The sequence below is a fragment of the Balaenoptera physalus genome (genome assembly GCF_965194825.1).
Source record: "Balaenoptera physalus genome assembly, chromosome: 2".
Lineage (NCBI taxonomy): Eukaryota > Metazoa > Chordata > Mammalia > Artiodactyla > Balaenopteridae > Balaenoptera > Balaenoptera physalus.
The window spans coordinates 40,862,579-40,882,423 of NC_138883.1; positions in this window are offsets into that span (position 1 = coordinate 40,862,579).

Sequence of the window (19,845 nt, forward strand, 5' to 3'; positions counted from 1 at the left end):
TGTACAAATAGAAAGCAGACCAACAGGACAGGAGTTCTTTGCGGTGCTGCCTGATAGTGTCCAGAAAAACCCCAGTAATCATGTAGGCTCCAAATTATTTTTGCCTGGGGCAAAAATGATGTATCTTTGTATTTAGCTTTTAAAATTAGTGAAACAAATGGCATTATTTATTAAAATTCTACTCAGGATAACAGGATTGGCTTGCTTGTGCTTTGTAAAATATTACTCCCCAGAGGAAGTCTATTTTCTGACATGACAGTTTCATAATTTTGATTTTTCTCCATCTGTGTCACCATTAATATATTCATTTCTTTCTTACTCTTTCCTATCTTTCCTGTCCTGATCTAGAAGTGGGGGTGGGAGGTGGGGAGATTAAGGCCTTCTTATTATGAGTTTGTTTTATTTTTTTTAATGCTAAATGGCTGTGACTGAGTTCCAGGGAGAAAGGGTCACTGTACTTAACTATAGTCACTTTTACTTATAAAGTCATTTTTTCCCTCAGTGATGGACAGATGTTCACACAGCCGCTCAGAGACCATCCTTTGGATTGGGAGCTCAGGGTCCCAATCTCCCTTGTTAGTGTTTTGGATCATTAAGTTGGTGTTTATTTAAGTCACTAGGGTGTTTATTCTCCACGTCTTGGGCCACGGAGAAATGCCACCCTCTGCAGGAGGGGCTCTCACAGGGGATCTCCTCGCATTCTTCACATTCACTCCCCAAAACAAACACCCTGCACAAAGATAGCTTTCAATGACCCTGACAGGCTTCAAAGGACACCGCGGAAATCTCCCTGAAAAATAGGAAGAGCCAATTACTTTAATTTCTTACATGCCCTCTCTTCCTACCCAGATGACTACCCCCCACTCTTCCAGCTCTGTTTAGTATAATTTTAGACTCGTGGAAGTTCTGTCTCCCTGGGCACCCCGGCCCACTTCCTGCTCCCTTGGTTGGTGAATCTTGGAAATGTCTGCAAATCTGGCAAGGAGCAGAGTGGGCCGGTCCTGTAAAAGCCCCTGTGATTACTGCTTGTAAACTCGTTAAAAGGACAATTTTCTGTCACAGTCATAAACTCTTTGTAAAATCCCTGGCATTCGATCCAGAGTGCGCAAATTCCAGATGTGTTTAATAAGAAATTGCACAATGTGCCTCCCTCACCATCCTCCTCTCAGTCTGGCTAAACCAGGGACAAGCAGGAGGAGGCGAGAAAGCTGAATATTGCTTTGAGTTTTCTAGGCAATCATTTTAGAGCAATCATTAGGGGGAACTAACCATATTTTTTTTTCCTCGAGGAAATCTTCAAGGACCTGCTGTTAAGGGACCTCCAATTTACCTTCTCGGCTTCACAGTTTAACTGAATCAAAAGCCACTTTTCGATTTCTCCTTTACAGATTTCATAAGGAGAGCCCAAAGTAATGAACAACGGCTTATAAATAGTTTTTAGGATGAAATCTTACAGAATTTTATCAAGTAAAATGAAAACAAGAATATACTAGGGCGATTTTTAAATTTTTTACGTTTTAGATCTGAACACAGGATTGTTCGGGTACCCACTGCCTGCTTGCCTTGACCTCTTGGCTGAGAACGAAGCTTCCTTAAATGCTCGGGAGGCCAAGGGGCTTGGCCGACGGTTCCTGAATATGGCTTAGCAGGTGGGGACTCAAGAGTCCCCAGAGCACCACGAGCTGCGGGCAGGCAGAAAGAGGCCGCTGAGGCCGGGCACCGCCGGTCTTGAACTATTCTCCAGATAGGACAGGTTGGGCTTGACCCCGAGATGAAGCGGAAGCTTCCAGGAAGAGGCAGTGGCATTGGCGCTTGTGGGCGAACTCTGACTTTGCTGAGCAGTGACCCTTGTCACGCCGCTCTTCCCCGCACCCTGAGGGCTAGTCGGGCACCTGGCACTGACCCCGCACGGAACGGCTGTTCCTCTGCTCCGCCGCCGCCGCCGCGCCTGCAGCGGCGGCTGCGGCTGAAGGGGGGCCTTCACTCCTACCGCCTCCCCCTCCTGGAGGTCTTTGGTCAAGTCTGCAAGCAGAACTCCAGGTTAGGGAGCCAGAGGCTTCCGTTCCGCGCGTCTCCGGCTACAGAAAACTGGAGGAGCTTCTCCTGCCACCCGCAGACTCCCGAGGCTGCTCCTGCCACTCTGCCCTCCCAAGGCGGGGGGAATCGGGGCGCCGCTGCTCTCCGCCCCCGGACCCGGGTGGAGCCCCTTCACCTTTTCACGGAGAATCGCGCGCGTCCCGGGAGCCGCATCACTGCGCAGCTCCAGGCGCGGGGCCTGGTGGCCCGGCCTGCGGAGCCCCTGAGAGCAGAGGCTGCCAGGCTAGCCTCGAAGGTCCAGACCGTGGAGGAGGCAGCGGCCTGAGCTTCTGGGGACAACGCAGCTGCCATGGCCTTGGGCACCCCGGAGCCACCTCCCAAGCCCAAGTCGCGTCTCGCTCTTTGACTTAAGGAGCTAAGTTCCGGGCGAGGCACGTGAGCCACGCGGGAAGGGCTACCGCGGGGTTGGACTAGGCCCAGTGGCGGCGGGATGAAGCGGTCTTGACCACTCGCGGCTCCCGGGCCGGGCGGCAGGTGGGAGCGCTCCCTGGTTCTCAGACGCGAGAGCAGCCGGCTCAGGCCCAAGAGCCTGGTCGGGAGGCGGCCTAGGCCCGGCCGCCCTTCCTACTTCAGGTATGGCCCGTTTCCTTTGCTTCCTGCGGCCTGGGTCTTGGCCCTCGGACCTGGGCTCATCACCCGCGCGTTCGGCGGAGGGGTGCCAGCCACAGAGGGCGCCCCTTCCCTGGCTTGTCGTTAGAACTTCAACGGTGGCCGAGGAGAGCGGCCCGGGTTTCTAGAGTCTCGGGCAGGACCGGGCGGCAGCTCGGCTTCCTTGGCTGGGCCTGGTCCGGCGTTTCCCCCTAGCCCGTGGCCCTGGGGCGAGCAGCGGCCTCTTCCCCACGCACCTTCCGGGTTCCCAGCAGGGAGGCTTCGGGCTGGGCTGTCGCGGCGCACACTTTTCCCTTCTTTGGTGGGGCAGGTGGTGTTGACAGAACAGGTGGGTCAGGGGTAAGGTGAGGAGAGTGGCTGGTGGCCCACGTGCTCTCTCTACGTTATTTCTTCTTTTTTTCTGAGCTTTTCCCAGGAATAGGAGACTAAAAACCCTCCCAGACTACCTCCTCCAAACACCCGAAGCCAGCGGAACTAGTGTCTGTGCCCACTTAGCCCCCAGGGGCTATTCGCACGAAGGGTACCCGAGGGCTCAGTTCCTTAGGCCGCAGGTATACTCCGTGACCTTAGGTGGGGACTTGTGAGCCCCCTCAAGTGACCCCCGCCTTCGCTTCTTCCCTAGTTTGATTGAATGCAATAGCTCCACCTGGAAGATTCTCTAAAGACATGGGTAAGCCAGCCAGGACCGAGAAGTCAAAATCATGGGCGAGTTGTTGGCTTGTCCTCTGCCCAGAAAAAGTGCTGCCCTGGAAAGGCTGCATTTTCTTTAGTGTTTTAAACTGAGTATACACACACAGCTTAGTTCCAGCTGATGAAATTGGAAACCTGTTCTCCCACTGAGGATGGCAATCACTGTTTTAGGCGCTGTGGTCCTTTCAGACAGCGAGGAACAACACTGCAGTAGCATTTAAAAACAAAGAGAAAGAGATTGCTTGAGGCGCGTGTATGCCTGTCTCCCATCTGAGTTTCAGCTTCTATCCTTTTAACTTGTTAATGGACAGCTGAGACCCCACTTCTCAGCAGGAAGAGCACATACACCTTAAGGTTTGCTCTCCTGTATTGCTTTGCTACCTGGGAGTCTCCCCACCTCCTTCTTTTGCAAAAGTGCCCACTAATTGTTTTCCTTTGCCATAACGTTAAAGTGTTCTTAAAATCACATTCTTCTCCCCCCACCCCCTCGAACAGGAAAATGCAGAAAGAAAAACTCACAAAAACTAAAATCCCAATCCTGTCTTATCTTTGAAAGAGAAAAGAGTTAACTTCAGATTTAACACACACTTAAGTGTACCTGAAGTGGCTACCCAATTGTAATTAAAATACTATTAGGTGATATTGGCTGTTCTCCCTTCTTCTGTGCCATTAGTGGTTATCATTAAAAAGACAGATAAGTAGAAAGATAGATTCTGGCCCTTTACTTACTATAATAAGGAGGCATGGAAATTGTATACCAGCTCCCTCCATCTGGTCCCCTGTCCTTTCCATCCTCCCTAACTTAGAAGATAAATCTTTTATGGGACTGACATAGGCAGATCCAAATAGAAGCATTAATGGATTAACACAAAGCAAATTTAATTTAATTTTAATTTAATTTGCTATATAATTTATTTTAGAATAGGATTTAAAATTGATTACAACTTTTAAAATGCCATGGCTTATTTATAATAGATACATAATTTATTGGTAGGGTGGTGGTTCAGGACCTGAGCTGATATGCATGTGGCATCTTCAAGGAAAAAACGGTCCTAGATTATATATTTTTTTATCTTAAGATTCTTAAAAAGAAACAACAACAACAACTTTAAAATGTTTTTTTAACATTTCATAGAGCTGGTCGGTTTGCATCCCTGATACAAAATCTGCAGCTTCCAACCATCAAGTCTGTAAAACCAACTTTCTAGATGTTTTTTACTTTATATTAAGTATTTTTACAAACTCAACTACATTCCTTGCCCCCTCCCCTCCCCTTAAGGCATGGCTTTAGCTGCTTTGCAGCACTTCAGTTCTAAACTGAGCTGCTAGTTATCCAAATGATCTAAATGCCAGGGAAAGGCAATGGGACTGTGAAACCCCCCCCCCAAAAAAAACCAAATAAAACCCACATAGCTGTGACATTTTTAGTTGGCTCTCAAACAGATATTATATTTAAACTATAAGCATCAGTATGCAGTAATGTTCCCCTTAACTTTTGCAGCTTTTTGTGTGTGTGGTGGTGGTGGGCACTGGTGTGGTTGGCGGAGGGGAGCAGCAACATACAGAGCTTGTACAGAAATGCACATTTTGAGGGTGAGGTGGCATAGTCTGCAGTACCTTGCAAAAGGAAATTTTACCTAAAAGTCAAGGAGGTAGTTACAAGGAAGAAGCATTAGTTCTGTATTTAGGATGTCATGAATATGAAAGTAACTAACAAGCTTAAAAAAAATTAAGCTAGATAGGTCAGCGTGCCTTTGTATCTATGATGTGAGAAGAACGGTTAAACAATTGAAGCCTTGTCTGTCTTCAGATATGTGTGGTGAATATCTTATATGCGTTGCTGATGCTATATAAACATAACATGCTTCTTCCTAAAGTCAAATTCTTTGTTTTAATTGAAGAATAATATTGCTCAGGGCTCTACCTCTGAGTACAAATAGCTAATCTAAGAAAATCAGTTCTGGGAATCTGGAACCAATGGCTGTTTTCAAAATAAACAGACAAAATCTTCATAAAGAAGGCCAGGAGGATTATTTTTACACACAGTATATCTCCTGATTTCTCACCAAGAAAAAAACAAAAAAACAAAACAAAAAACCCCCACCCTTTTATGGAAAAACTAAAAGGCAAAATGACAATGCAGCCCCCTTACCATATTTCTGTTCTTTAAAAATCATTCTGATTTAAGACTCCTAACCTGTCCTGGTTAAATTTTCCAACATTAATATATCTTAGAAGCAAATCTGTATGCACTTTCTCTTTCCCTCTATTAAAAAGGAAAATTTCTAGGGCAGGAGAGAGATATAGGGAAAAGAAAAGTAGAACAAAGTAAAAAATAAAGGTGTAATTTAAAACTTGTATTTATAATATTTAATGAGTAGCAGGTAAACAGTATCCTCACAACAAAGAACACCAATATGCTAACCTTTGTGCTTTTGTTCAACTGAGGCAATAAGGAAATGAATGAGGGAAAATTTGAAATCATTCAGATTTTCCAATACAGAGCCCAATATGGATGCTCAACAAAGTTGACTTAGGGAAGAATCTGGGGGAGGGGAAACACCCATTTACAGAAATTTCTTACAGACTTATGTTAGGGTAGAGATTTTCTTTTTATTAGGATCAAGCCCAACTGCATTGACACCGAGGCAGAAAGGAGATGTCCAAATCTACCTGAGTTTGGAGATCACACTTGGGACTCCTTTCAGTAGATAAAACCAGGTGATCTGAAGTTGCCCCATTCTCCCCTGGTCCCCTAGGTTCCAAGTCCCACTAAGATGGGAACCCCACAAACTAAGAAACTGCAAAGTGGAGCAGATGTAAAGATGTTCCCTCCAAATGTCATTCGGGTCATTTGGTGTGAATGTGTGTGGTGGGCTTTCTGAAAATGTATTTTTAGTTCCCCTGGGGAACAAGAAAGAGTTAATTTGTTTTCTGACAGGTTTCACACTGTGGGCAGGTCTGCCAAAAAGGAGAGGAAACAGAGAACAGCCCTATGATTAATTCTATCTGTTTTTCCCATGAGCGATCACCTGCTCCAGGGGTCATGAATAGCAGGTAGCTCTCCCTCTCCAGGGCTCTGAGAGCTTCGTTTGTTTGGTGACAGCTGAATGACAAGGCCTGAAACCCGAACCCATCGCCCGGCCTGATGGGGGGATAAAAACCCTGGATGTTCCCTCAAACATTTCAGGAAATGAAAGTTGTAACGCGATCCCTCCAGCGCCCACATCTCCCCCAGCAAACACAAAAGCTCAAAGGAACCTTCTCGGATTGAATTCGGCCTGGAGTTGATGGAGGGAAAGCGGAGCCCGACGCGGGGCGGGGGGAGGAGAAGGGAGCGGATCGGGGCCACGGCCGGCGGGCCTTCTGAGCCAGGGAAGGAGGAGTGCAGAACCGGGAGAGAGCTGGGCGCGAGAGGCCCGGGCGCCCCTCGGGGCCGGCTTCCACGCCGCGTCCCAAGCGCCCTGCGCCTCCAGACCGCGTGGGCCGCTGCCGCCCCCACCGTTTCATATGTCTTTAGGGTCAACCCGGATTGAGAAGGAAAACCTGCGGCCTCAAGCCCTCAGACCCCTGCGGGTGGCGCGGCCTCTGCACCGGGGCCTAGAGCGCCCCCGCGGGCCGCAGCGGGGGCCCGGACCCCACCTTTGAGCCCACGCTGGCCTGGTGGTGGCTCTGGGCGGAGGTAAACCTTCCGCCCCGCTTCCGGAGGGCGCAGGGGGAGCTGCTGGAACCCTGAGGCCGGGCGAGCCGCCGCGCGGGCCTCACTCCGCGCCCTCGCGCTCGGCCGCCCCCATCAGTCAGCAGCATCCATCTGCCTCCGGCCTCGCCCGCACCGGTAGTGGAAGCTCCCAGCCAGCGGCCGGGAGGTGGCGTGGAGGCGGGCGGGGGTGGTGGGAGCAAGGGGAGCTGAGAAGTTGACGTTCCGACCCCCACGCGGCCGACCGTCCTTGGGTCGTACTCTCCTGTCAATCACCGCTCCCGGTGCCTTCGCAGCCTCTGGGTTGGTAGGAGGAAGTAAAGCCGAGGCCCCTCGAGGCGAGTTTTTCTCCTTAACCCTGACAGCTGTGACTGCTTTGTTCTCTAACAGAATTTCCTTTCTTCTGTCTTCATGAATTCAGAAATCTTTCTCAGACAGCATTATCAGTCCCCATCTCTCTCTACAACCTTCATGGGGACTAGGGAAATGATTTTCTTTTTTCTTTTTAAACGTAGAAGCACGTTACCGACTGGGAAGCAGAATAATGCATTGTCACAGATCCATCACTTGCACACACTTGCAACTTGTGTGACTTTGGGCAAGTTACCTAACTTCGCCGAGCCTCATCAGGGAAAATAGGAACCATGATACACTGCAGGGGTACCATGAAGCTTAAATTAGCTGAAGTATTCAACGTAAAGTGCTTGGCGCAAAAGACAATGAATAGTAGCTATAATTATAACATGCTTGAAGACTCCTTAGACTTTCACAAAACTGCCTAGGAAAATTCCCATGATGCTAGAGTTTCCAGTGAGGCAGATTATGACCATTTCCTCCTTTTGTCTGAAACACTGAAAGAATCACAAGTTATTTTAATAGAGACCTAAGGTCTGATTAGCCTTTGGGAGTAGCCAAAGCTGAATCTTATTTCTTGAAGCTCTGAGTCTAGAATCTAGAAGTTTAACTTCAGAATTTAATTCTGGGATGTTATTTAAATTTACAATGCTTGGAATTTGTCATCTCTATTGTTCTTCATCATTCAAACACTTGTGTAGATGCCATCATATATGGTAGAGTTCCACTGATGAAAAATAAAACCCACTTAAATATGCCTGAAAATGACAAATTAGAAGGGAACTAAAGCATTCAGCTGAGTAGAGAATTTAAGGCCCCACCTAAACATGTCAACATAAGTGTAGAATAAGAAAGTACTTTGAAGATTTAATGCCTTGCTGATGTTAACACAGTGCTGGATATAATAGCACCTGATAAATATTATTTGAGTAAATGAATGGGCTGCTGAAATGACAGAGTCTTTATATAGAACACAATTCCCAGAGTTGGAATTTTGCAGGACCCTCTTGGGTACGTTTCTTCTCTTGTGACACTCTAGTGATCACAGGGGATGAATAGTTCATTTTGACATGCCGCACATCTTTCTGTGATTTCAGGGACTTTCTCCTTCAGGTACTATTGAAAGCTAAGTGCATAGCTGAAATTTGCATGGGTCAATGAGGGGGGGGCAGAGAGGGAGAGAGAGAGGAAGAATATGAGAGAGAGAATATGAGAGAGAGAGAGAATATGAGAGAGAGAGAGAGAATATGAGAGAGAACCTCTGGGATTATGTTGAGACTTTTTCCCCCTAGACTGACTCAGTGGTAGAGCCAGAGACCCAGAACTACTGATGGGAGGAACAGCCCCAGCAAAGGTAAATATAAAACCTAGAGAGCAGGTGGAGCATGCATGTGGTAGTGCCTTTAAGGATGGATCCTCATGCACTGCAGTCCCTTCACAATGATTTCGTTGTCATTACTGAGAGAAGCATTTTGTCTTCAGTTCTTTAACTCTGTATTTTCCTCCAGCATCTTCATTTTCTTCAAAAGTATCCTAGTCAACTAAAAACTGTACATATTTAAGTTTTTAGTTTGGGGAAGTTGATCAATTTGTAGTTAATCACCATACATGCTCAGGATGAGTTCACCACTTTTTCTGTCAAAAAAGGTTGTATTACACTCACTAATTCCTTGAGGTAGAGATAGAGGGCACAGATGCATGTTGAGAAAATTTTCAGAAAGCTCTGTTATATACATATACTCTGTCTTACGCCTGCAGGATTGTGTAGTCCCACACAAGTATTTATTTTTGGAAAATATACGATCTAATATTACTTTTATTTACAAAGTAGAGATTTGAGTGTAAGCAGTACACATACAGAAATGGAGAGAAAAAGTGGGAGTTGAAGCCCATCACTTTTAAGAATGTATCCTATAATCAGAGAAGTATTTGTTAGGAACTATGACTATATTGCTGCTAAATCATTTGCATGTTGTGAAATGATTTGCAGAGTGTCAGGACCAGGAGTTCTCAGAATTATGCTTTCTGCCACTGCTTTTAACATGACCAAAATAAATATGTCGTGTTTTTCCTTCTAAATTGTTCCAGCATCCACATGTTTAGAAACACAAAAATATGTCCATGTGCTCACTCAAAAAATAAAAAGAAATAAGAAAGAGCATTTTATACTGAGTAATAAGTTAGTTCAAATTAGATTAAATTTTGCAGAGGGTGCTTCAAGGAGGTTTGGGTAGATTCCAAGCTTTAACATATCATTCAAGAAATGAAAGGCCTCAGGGCATTCTAAAAGGCATGTCCGCTCTAAATCAGCTTTAGTTCATTTCAAATAAAAAAGTATATGACTGACCTTGAAGGCTGGATAAAGAGTAGAGTCTTATTTCTATTCTGTAGATGTATCACAGTGAAATAAAATAAATGTGGAAATCCAGGCCCCTCAGTGTTAGAATTTCTCTAAAGAATTTATATGTAAGTGGTGAGGCAGTAGTTCCTGTTCAATCACTTAATCTCCACGAAACTGAAAGACTTATTTGTCAATACGCTGAGAAGTAGAGTAACTTTCTTTCCACTGGAAATTAGTTATAGATAAAATAAATTAGCCCTCATGGAGTGCTTAGAAGATAACATACTAGATGTTTTCAGTATATTTCATGATGCATGACATTTTATGATTTTAATTATAGGTCGATTTCAGAGAGCTAACTGGTCCTTCAACTGTTGAAAGTATTTTTTCCCTTTTTTTAAAAAAAAATAAATTTATTTATTTATTTTTGGCTGCATTGGGTCTTCGTTGCTGTGTGCAGGCTTTCTCTAGTTGCGGCGAGCAGGGACTACACTTCGTTTTGGTGCACAGGCTTCTCATTGTGGTGGCTTCTCTTGTTGTGGAGCACGGGCTCTAGGCGTGTGGGCTTCAGTAGTTGTGGCACATGGGCTCAGTAGTTGTGGCTCGCGGGTTCTAGAGCACAGGCTCAGTAGTTGTGGCACACAGCCTTAGCTGCTCCGCGGCGTGTGGGATCTTCCTGGACCAGGGCTCGAACCCATGTCTCCTGCATTGGTAGGTGGATTCTTAACCACTGCGCCAGCAGGGAAGTCCCTTTTCCCTTTTGATTAAGGCAAAACAATGGAAAAATAAGCCAATTTCTTATAAAATTTAAAGATTTCAACGTTAGTCAGCTGAGCTAAACAGGGAATGAAATGAAGTACAAGGTTTATTTTTTGAAGTTCAAGTTTTTAGCATTATATGGTGGCAAATGTACTGTAAAAACATGCCCATGACAAATGCTATAATTTGTCACACACCATCCACCCCCTTTTTAAATGTAGATCACATATGACTTTGGGATAATGAAGACTTGAATTTGAATAACTACCTGAAATAGATGGATAAAATATAGTAAAATAGAAGTACCAAATTTTGTGACGATATGAACAAAACTCACAAACAAGACTCAAGATCGATTCTAATCCTTCATTAAGTACACTTCTTATGAACAGCACAAATGATTAAGAAAGACCTATTTTCTTTGCTGGTGCTCTCAGCCATACCTCCCTTGAGAAGTGTACGAAAGGAAGTATGGTAATGAGGATTAGGAGAGTCAAATACCGCTAGCCAGTGGGTGCACTGTGGATTGTATTACCTGCAGGAGTGGAGGCAAAATACGCATAAAATAGCCTTTCAGATTCAGTTTGTCTCAAGTTACATTGTGAAATTCAGTGGTTTGGTATAGTTGTATACCCATTGGCTCTCAAGAATTAAACAGAGTTGGGGAGGGCCGACCCCTGTGCAGAAGGACATGCAGGTGGTACCAGAGGTATTGGGGTTTGTGGTTTCCTATGGGAAATTCTTTTGGTGATTTCATCCCCTCCTGGGTAGAGTGGGTAAGAGGCAGAGGTCCAGAACCTGATCTACAGCTCCTTCTTGGTTCACAGGCCAGTCTATATTGTGAAGACTAATTTCATACAGACTATTATTTGTAATTCCGGCATTGGCTCTGTTTGAGGACACTAATTAGTTAAAAACTGAAATTATATCTTTCATCCATTAAGAAAAGAGAGTTCTAACATGCCATATTGCTTAGCTGAGAAATAAAACCTTAAGTCCTGATCACGTAATTCACCTTAATATTCTTTAGTTCTCTTGGAAGTGATATCAACAATCCTGGTATCCTGGCTGAAATTCAGGTTTAGGACCTCCCCTATGCTTGTTTATGTTCCAGCCATAACTAGACGTGGTATTTATGTATTCTTCACTTCCTGTTCTAGACTTTCGTGTGGTATTTTTTTGCGAGTAGTTGTTAAGCTGATGGCCAAGGAAGATTTTCTGTTTAGACGTATTTTAATTGATTTAACCTCTTAAGACTGAACAAAAATTATAATATCTACAAATACCTATTATGGTAAAAATATTAAATTTTCTAAATTTTTGATAAATTATTGAGACTATGACACTAATGACTATATGTATACAGTATGTATTTGGGCTACCAGATTGGTACATTTTTTTAGTAAGAAAAATATCATTTATTGGGTTTTATAGAAATCAGTGGATTATTAGGATGAATGAAGTACCACCTCAGACAGAGTGCATTCATGGCTCAGCTCATGTCAAAATAGGTCTTATGTTGGATCAGCTATTTAGAGACAATAAACAAGACCAGCAGTGAATTTCTAATGTCTCTGTTTTTTGGTAACGTATGGGACCATTTATTTTCTCAACAATTTGACTTACCTAGTTGTTTTCTTAAAACCTATATCCTTCTTTTCCTTATGTCTTCCTCTTTCACACATTCTCATAACCATTCCAGGTAGATTTGATGCAATTGCCTTTACAAATGGAAGTAAACACTATCTTTATTGAAAGATTGAGTCTTTCATCAAAAATGGGTAATTAATTAAGACGAGTGGGAGGAGATATTAGAGTTGGTAATGAAGATGGATTAAGAGGGATAAGGGAAAATATTTCTCTCTTTTCCTCATAACGTTGTGCTTCAAATTAGCCAAAGATTTGAAGGAGGAAAAATGTAATACTAGAAGAGATTAGATGATCGAGTGAACTTTTCTGTGCTTGTGCTGCCCTGTTGAGCCAATTGCTTTGCATGTAGGAAGCAGACATGTCAACACAGTGATCTCTGCTAAAACTCTGGCCCCTTTGCTTTCACCAGAAATGAATCCAAATATTTAAATATGCTCTCAAGTGTTACAGTTAAATTACAAATTTTGCCTAGAGTGAAATCTCAGAAAAAGTGAAATTGTGGCCATGTATGTACAAGCGATGATAATAAAAGTAAGGCTTACATAATTCCAAAAGACACATGCACCCCAGTGTTCCTTGCAGCACTATTTACGATAGCCAGGACATGGAAGCAACCTAAATGTCCATCCACGGAGGAATGGATAAAGAAGATGTGGTACATACATACAATGGAATGTTACTCAGTCATAAGAGGGAACGAAATTGTGCCATTTGCAGAGATGTGGATGGACCTAGAGACTGTCATACAGAGTGAAGTAAGTCAGAAAGAGAAAAACAAATATTGTATATTAACGCATATATGTGGAATCTAGGAAAATGGTACAGGTGAACCTACTTGCAAAACAGAAATAGAGACACAGACTTAGAGAACAAACGTGTGGACACCAAGGGGGGAAGGTGGGGGGGGGGATGAATGGGGAGATTGGGGTTGACATATATACACTACTATGTATAAAATAGATAACTAATGAGAACCTGCTATGTAGCACAGGGAACTCTACTCAATGCTCTGTGGTGACCTAAATGGGAAGGAAGTCCAAAAAGGAGGGGATATGTATATATGTATAACTGATTCACTTTGCTGTACAGCAGAAACTGACACAACATTGTAAAGCAGCTATACTCCAAAAAAAAAGAGGTTTAAAACAATAAGCATCTTATGAAATTTTAAACTCATTACTGTCTTTGTTGATGATGGATGCATGGGAAGGGGGTGGTAGAATGTACCTTTAGCTCTCATAGGAACGTTTTTCTACCTTGAGAATTTGGCAATAGTTAGAAAACCACCATCGAGAAGGGCCTCTCCCCTCCTGGTAGTATGATTTAAAGTGGCTGTCTCAGAAAGAATCTGCCCATGGCCACTAGCTAATTCATAGAATTGAGGTCACATTTGTTTTAAAGAGTTGACCAGTTAAATATAAAGAAAACTCTCCTTTCTAACAATGAGCAGAGAATTATGGTTAAAAATGTTATTCATGAGCAATCCACAAAATGGTTCTTGGGTCAAAGGTAGCATTAACAGTGGGGATTTGGCTAGACTCTAAATGCAGCCCTGTGTGGGATAGCCTTATCTCCCTGCCCTATCTCTCCCGGTAAGACTGTGCTAGTGGAAACTGCAAACTGTTCAGGTAGCTGAACGACTGCCCTCGAGACAGATTGTCCCTGAGAAATGGGAAGCATAATCACACAGAAAAGCATCATGGTAACATCACATATGTTATAATGAAAGTACAGATTGGTTTCATTGAGTTGCATATCATATATATTATCACTCATGTTTGGGGGGGATAAATATTTTTACTGTAAAAATTTAAAAAAGGATCTTTGTCTTTAGAATATGACTCCAGACCTTTGCTAGGCATGGTTTTCATTAAAAAACCCCAAACAAAAATGCTGCCAGAGCACCCTGGCAGGTGTTAACCAGAGTAACCAGAGTAACCAGAGTAAATATTCATAAGGTAATGAGAGAAAGATGTTTATCTGACTAGATTTGGTGAACTTATTGGTGTTTAACGGTGTATTAAACCAGGAAAAACAAATCTAATATAAACAGTGCTATCTTTTTGGAACAATTGTAGTTGTTTTGGTTAACAAGTATAAGCATGTGTATGAGCTTTTGTTACACCTTTGAAACCAGATTCTTCCAAGTGCCTAAGGTTGTGCCTACATAAACCTAGCATCACGATTGCATAAAAAAAGAACTACCTCAAACCCAGTGAAACTGGCCATTTGGCAGCTCAGAAACCATAATACTTATTGGACTGAATGCTCCAATCTTCTAAATAGTTTGTAAATTTAAATTAAGCAGGCAGTTTCATCACCCTCTTCCCCTACCCCTTAGTAAACTATAGGTCTTTTAAGGTACAATAATGCTTTTAGGCTGCCAGGGTTCCATTTCTATATTTTTATAGTTAAAAATTTCTTTCTATATTTTAAATCAGAACCACATTTTCATCAGAGATCTGCCAAGGAGTATGCCAGCAGCCTGAAAACCTTACGGTGTCCAACATGCTGGCAAAGTCAATTTATTGAGAGTGTAACTTGTACACAATAAATAATTTCCTATATTGCAATTGTCTGATCTATTGTTTGCCATCTTGTTAAGAGTTCAGGGTGGCTAGGAAAAATATTTGAGGTTCTAGATTACTCATGAGAACAGGCTGTTACTGAATAATTGTTGTTTTCAAGGCTCTTGGCAGAAGTATTTAAAGGTTTATTGTCACCTTTGATGTCCACTCCAAACATCTCAATATTTATCTTTTAAAAAAGAATTTCTGGCATTGTTTCCAGAAATAGTAGTTATGCTGTCAATAAACCCCTTCTAGTCTTATTTAGCTTGAGTTCAGCACATTAATTAAACATCAAAGGGCCTAGGGCTGGGGCTGAAATCCCAATAATATCTCATGAATTCTCAAATCGTCCACCCCTCAGATGGGATCAGCAGGCAATGATTTGGGGACCTTGTTTTGGTCAACTTCAGAAGATGGCATTATAGTTCCTTTTTGTTTCTTCTTCCCCTCAACAAGAAAACCTTGACCCCAGTGGTTTATGAACAATCTAGACAGTTTTCTCTGCTGAGTATTCAATACTTGTCTCTGGAGTGCTCTCAGATAGTCAGATGTTGTCCTGATATTAGAGGCTGACTGTTCTTTGTTTAAGGTTCAGGTAAGAAATTTATAATAAGACCCCATCTACATGCAGGACCTGAGGAGAGTCTCATCAGGCTATATTTTCCCAAAGTCTTGTTCTTGTTCTGCTCCTGTTTTCTACTGAATCTAATTTCCTGTTGTGTTCTTTCTTTTCTCCTTCATAATGATGTCTAAGTTTTAGAGCATGAATAGTATATGAGGGAAGATAAATAGAGGAGGAAGATGGATATCTTTCATATGAGAGGGTATGTTTTATTTATCTTGGTTTGACCAGAGCCCAGCTTAGTGCCAAGCACCTAGAGGGTGCTTAGTAGGTGCTTTCTGAATGGACGAAAGAACGATGTTTCGGAACATTAGGGACAGTGAGTTATAGGAATATTTCTTCTTTTATTGAGTATAGCACAAGAGGGAATATATAGGCTATGCTCAGGGAAATTGAGGTGAGACTGTAGGAAAACCCATGTGACTCTAAGGCATTTGGGACCTAAGGACTTTTTACCTGGAAAATCTGGAAGTTCCTGTATTGGGAGAAATTAAAGAATGGGAGATGGTTATTTTTGGAAAATGGTCTTGCTTAGAAAGTCAAAGGTCTTAATGAACGTTTCTATATTGGTGTCTCACAGGTGTGGTCTGTAGACCACCCGCATCGAAATCCACTGGTGTGCTTGCTTGCATCTTAAATAAATACCACAAGTGATTCTCTCACAAACTAAAATTTGAGAATAATTGTTGCAATTAATATTTCCACTACATAGCCCAGGCCATCATCGTCTCTTACCTGGATTCCTGCAATAGCCCACACGTTCTCCCCACTGCTTACTCCCTCTCTCCAGTGTGTTCTCCAAAGAGCAGCAGCCAGAATGAGCTTTGGATCATGTCACTTCTCTGCTTTGAGTCCTTCAACAACTTCCCATTATACTTAGAATTAAGTCTAAACTTCTTACTGTGGCCTAGAAGGCCCTGTGTGATCTTTTTTTTTGCTAATCTTACCTCATTTGACGCTCCCCTTCAGTCACCATACTGAATTAGTTAGAACAGGTAGAGTGATGAGCACTGTATAAATGTTAGCAGTCACAAAACAAACAAACAGAAGACCAACCTGCCCTTGTTATTGGAACCCCAACAACATGCCCACAGATGTGGCTTTTGAAGGTGTAGCCCGTACAGATGACGAGGAAAGCGAGACTTGGGTCAGCCACCTCTTCCTCAGCAGCCGGAAGCTGCAGCTCAGTTCCAACACTTGGGTACCACAGCATCGCTAAACACCGGCCAGCTGCACACGAACTGCTGGGGTGAACAAACAGGACAGGGGAAACCAGGCTGTCCCACGGGAAACTATTTATAGCCAAGTGTTCCTTCACCTCCAATATACCATCTAACAGTTTGGTTGGCTCAGCTTTGGGGAAACAGTGTTCTTGTCAAAACACTCGTCAAAAATATCCCAAATCTGAAGAGATAATTGGTGAGGAGACCCAGTAAGGATTGATGGAAACTTCTTCTGCCAGGCTTCAGTCCTATGAGCCTATGAACCATACTTCAGTCCTATGAGCTTTTAGTGCCTCAAACAAGCCAAGTCATTCCCTCTTCAAAGACTTTACAGATACTATTTCCTCTGACCATTAAGATTGCCCCTCTTCTGCCTAATCCTTCCTGTTGCTTGAGTGTTACCTTCTCAGAGAGGCCTTTTCTCTAAGGCTTAATTATGGCAGCACAGAGTTAAGGTGTGTATGGCTGCAAATATCAGAAAACCACAACCTAAACTGGCTAAAACAGGGGGGCAGGCTCCAGGCACAGTCTTCAAGAGCCTGCTCACACCGTGCCTTCTGGCCAGATCATCTTCTGTGTGTTGATGTCATCCCTACGTCTGTGTGATGATCATCCCTAGGTTGGTTGCAAGGTGGTTGCAGCAGTGCCAGACCTCTCATCTCGTCAAAGCTGCATCCAGAGGGACAAGAGGAACTTTCTCTTCCTGGAGCTCTCAGGAGGGAGGGAGATTTTTTTAGAAGCCACCTTCCCCAAAAGGTTTTTCTTTTCTTTTTCTTTCTTTTGTTTTTTTTGGCTGCACCACACGGCATACAAAATCTTACTTCCCCAACCAGGGATTGAACCCGTGCCCCCTGCAGTGGGAGCAGAGAGCCTTAACCCCTGGACCTCCAGGGAAGTCTCCAAAAGATTTTTCTTTGTCTCACTGGCCAGAATTGGGTCATAAACTAATTTATAAACCAGTCACTGGTTGGGGGGAGTAGGGTTTATTGTGATCAGCCTTGAACAGGGATTCCTATTCTATTTTGTACCAAGTATACCTTGAATACTCAGAAAACTGTGTGTCTAGATTGTTTATAAACCACTGGGGTCAAGGTGTTCAAGAAATGATAGCTTAAAACACAGACATACACAGAAGTCTTGGGAATCCAAAACCCAAAATAATATAATTTAAATCAATTCGTTTTATCATGATAAATTAGGAATGGGGTTTCAGTGCAATATATTAATATACTGCTGCAAAACAATTTCACATATGAATTACAAGGCAGTTAGAAAAATGTCAAATGAGTGAAACTAATTGCTGGATGGACTAGAAATTATCAAGAAATATTCAAAATCATGCCAAACTTATGAAGGTTACTAGTCAGAGAACTTGTCCCCTAATGCCATAGTTCAGCACCACCATTCACTGTGATTAATGCGCCTGGGCTGTAGCTCACTCTAAGTCATGTTGCTGACACTGGCTAAGTCAGGATCAGGACTTAGCTCTGCGTTCTGTAGTATGGTCACCTTGGCTCAGTGCTGGGTGGTTCTTACTTGCACCAGGCATGGTTCTTCATTAAATTCTAGTTCCTTACCCACCTCCCTTGAAAAGGGATTTTATTTTTATGACCATTAAGATATCATATTTTGGGGATTTCCCTGGTGGTCCAGTGGTGAAGACTGTGTTTCCAATTCAGGGGGCACGGGTTTGATCCCTGGTCAGGAAACTAAGATCACACATGCTGTGTGGCCAAAAAAAAAAAAAAAAGATATCATGTTTTGGTCAAAAAGATAAAAGGTCTTCTTGACACACAAGATGGGTGGGGGGAGGAGAGGCATTTGCTCTGCCCCTGTGTGTGTTTGTGTCTGGAAGGAGAAACTTAAAGAGATGGCTGTTTTCTGATGACGGTTCTCGTATGTTCTCTCCATGAATAAGAGTAACTTCTATTTTTCTGGAAGTGCTCTTTTATTCTCAGAACTACCCTGGGTTAATTGTTTGGAGGCATTGTCTCCTAGAGGCCAAGCACCCAAGTTTTGGAGTCAGGCAGACCTGAATTCAAATTTTGACTCTGCCATTTTCTGTCTGTGTGACCCTGAGCAAATAACTTAATAGTAAGAGTAAGTTGTAATAGTAGTCGTAGCAGTAGTAGTAGTAGAGTAGCAGCAGCTGTAGCAGTAGTAGTAAAAGTAATTACATACTTAGGACTTACTAGGCTAAATGCTTTGTGTCAACTCTAATTTTCACAACCCCAAGAAATAGTTTATACTTTTATTCTCACTTTACAAATGAGGAGGTGAGGCTAAAATAGGTTATGTAACTTGCCTCTAAGCTTCATTTTCCTTTCCTACAAAGTGGAGATAATTGTGCTACCTGCCTCGTGGAGTTGCTGTCAAGATTAAATTACTGTATGTTGCAGGTTTTTCAGCGCATGACATATAATAAATGCTCAGTAAGTGGCAGTGTTAGCTAGTGTTAGTATACCTGATCTTATACAGCCATTGAAACCTTATTGTACTTTTATTCACTTTGCTAAGATAATAGAGTAATTGATTTCGCTTGTTCAGGAACAGATGATATGGATTAATAACAATTAGTACATGTGACTCAAGGGTAGATAAATTCTAAGCATGGTCTATGATCATTTCATCCCTTTTGCAAAACAATTTCTGGGCCTTTATGTACATGATTTGGAAACTGAAGCCACTATTGTCATATTAAGAGAATCTTTAGTAAGGAATGTCTTTTTTTAATTTAAATTTACTTATTTTTGGCTGTGTTGGGTCTTCATTGCTGCGTGCGGGCTTCCTCTAGTTGCGTCGAGCAGGGGGCTACTCTTCGTTGCAGTGCGCATGCTTCTCATCGTGGTGGCTTCTCTTGTTGCCAAGCACGGGCTCTAGGTGCGTGGGCTTCAGTAGTTGTGGCATGTGGGCTCAGCAATTGTGGCTCGCGGGCTTTAGAGCACAGGCTCAGTAGTTGTGGTGCACAGGCTTCATTGCTCCGTGGCATGTGGTATCTTCCTGAGCCAGGGATCGAACCCGTGTCCCCTGCATTGGCAGGCGGATTCTTAACCACTGCGCCACCAGGGAAGCCCAGGAATGTCTTTTTGTCTTTTATTTTTCTCCGCTCAACTCACTCTTATTCAAAATGGCTTTGGCTCGATTTTTAATATTCAAAGTGATATGCGGCTCCTTAATCCTATTCCGAATATTGGCAAATCAGGAAAGGGTCATTAGAGATGTCTTAGGCCAAA